This window comes from Octopus bimaculoides, chromosome 12, assembly GCF_001194135.2.
Source record: "Octopus bimaculoides isolate UCB-OBI-ISO-001 chromosome 12, ASM119413v2, whole genome shotgun sequence".
In the NCBI taxonomy this organism is placed as follows: domain Eukaryota; kingdom Metazoa; phylum Mollusca; class Cephalopoda; order Octopoda; family Octopodidae; genus Octopus; species Octopus bimaculoides.
In genome coordinates, this window is record NC_068992.1 from 6,547,207 (window position 1) to 6,549,717 (window position 2,511).

The window sequence follows — 2,511 nt, forward strand, 5'->3', positions numbered from 1 at the left end:
TATGTATATATATATGTATATATATACATACATACATATTCGTGTGTGTGTGTGTGTACAGGGTTGGCCAAAAGTCACCTAACAATAAATCAAAAACCATTTTATTCCAAGCTTAAAAACAAAAAAATATTCGCTAAAAAGTAGGCAATAGTTGGAAAAAAAATAAAACGATGATTTTTGACTCACAGCATTCAATTATTGAATATTCATCATTGGAATGAATAAATAAAATCGAATATTAAGCATTTATGGTATTTTGATTTACTGTCGGGTGACCTTTGGCCAACCCTGTACGTATTCAGCGTGCCTCCGTGTTAGAGTGTGTGTGATTCTCAGTATATTGGTGGCTTAATATAATCCTTAGAGTTCGCGTTTAGATTATCACTGCAAATATGAGTTTGCGCAAACAGGCACGTGCCACTGTGTGTATGTGTGTGTGAACGGATGTATGTATGTTTGTATGTAAGTGTTAGGGTGTATATATGTAAGTATGTCTGTATGTATGTGTAAATGATGTGCGTTTGTTTGGTCGTTTTTTTTCTCGTTTTGCAAATTGCTGGGCCGCCCCCTGTGTGTTCGCCTGATTTTCAGTATATGAGTTTAAAAAAAACGGTGATAATCCGCTTAATGTAATTAGTACAGAAAGTCCCAAGCTTGTTTGTGATTTAGTACGATTAACGAACACGCAATAGACACTAGTTTAATACTAGCCGCACCAGCTAACATATCACTCACGTTGGTTTACAATAATTTTTGCAGGTTAACCAAAAAAACAAAAGCAAATTTATTCAATCATCAACTTTGTGTTATTTTCTTTTGTGGATTGTTTTTGTTTGTTTCTTTTATTTTGACTTATGTCTCGTTCTGTCTCATTTATTTTATTCGCCAGCTCTTGTTCTATATACAAGTTGTGTGTGTATATATATATATATATATATATATATATATATATATATATATATATATATCGATATATGTGTGTATATTATGTATATGTATTTATACATATATATTTGTATATATATATATATATATATATATATAATTGCGTACGTGTGCGCATGCGCACGCATATGTATAAAAGCGCATAGATACGTGTGTGCGTGTGTGTGTGTGTGTGTATGTGTGTGTAACGCCTCCAGTAATTCTTGCTTTATACCACATTTTCCCTCGTCTAGTTTCGATTAAATTTTTATTCTGAAAGATATTTTTCTTTTTTTTGTTGTTTCTCAAATGATTATCGTAATGATTATTATTATTATTATTATTATTATTATTAGTAGTAGCAGTAGTAGTAGTAGTAGTAGTAGTAGTAGTAGTAGTATTAGTAGTAGTAGTAGTGGTAGTAGTAGTAGTATTTTACCCTCACTGCGCCAGTAGTCTGCAAGATCAGTAAACTGAACTTATTCTCTCCTTTCTTTATCATTTCTAATCTCTTTATTTCCAATTCTTACACCACCCCGCCCATCACACTCTTTTTAATTTTCAATAAAAAGAAATTAATGTAAACAACAATTTTCAACTCTACTACTCTCTCTCTCTTTCTCTCTCTCTTTCTCTCTCTCTCTCTCTCTTTCTCTTTCTCTATCTATCTATCTATATCTCTCTATCTCTCTATCTCTCTATCTATCTATATATTTATCTATCTCTAATTTTTATAACTAAATCTATTATTTTCTCCTCCTCCTTTTTTCATTTTGATTCTTCAAATCTCTATAAATCTCCTCCTGTGTGTATGAGTGCATTTGTGTGTATCCCCCCCTCTCTCTATTTTAATCCTCCATTTTAGACTTTTATTCCTCCTCCTCCCTCTCTCTTATATTTTATCTTCTTAACTTCCTTCCATTTCTCCACCTCGCTCGTCCGTTCCATCTTCATCGTCTTCTCCACCATCTCCTTCTTCGACGTAGCCTCCTCATTTTTATTACTATCCCATTCCGCTTACATAATTTTCCTTACACGGCTTTATTTTTCACAACCGACAGTTGCTCTGGTTCCATAAACTTTCCAAAACCTGTCTGATCATCCTATTAACTCATTTAACTTTACTTCTGTTCGATCGCCTAATCCATCTTCCAATTTGCACAGTACTTTGTGTTATATTGATACGACTCCAAACAATCCACTGCCGTTCTCCGCCTCTATATCTATCTGCACATTTGATGGCAGGAAGTAAGAAGTAAGGAATTTAGTGAATATGTTTTACATTGAGTGACACGTAAGAGAAAGGATTAAAAAATATACAGTATGTTGGATTGGGAAAGCTCTTGGTCGAAGAAAACATTGCAGCGTTGAGAACAATCAGTAAAGGAAACAATGTAAATGGGCGGTTCTGTGGTAAAACGTTTGCTCCCCGACCTCACGGTTCTGGTTCAGTCCCACTGCTCGGCACCTTGGATAACGCCTACTTCTATAGCCTCGGACTGACCAAAACTTCCTGAGTGGATTTGGTAAACGAAAACTGACAGTCGTGTGTGTGTGTGTGTGTGTGTGTGTGTGTGTGTGTGTGTG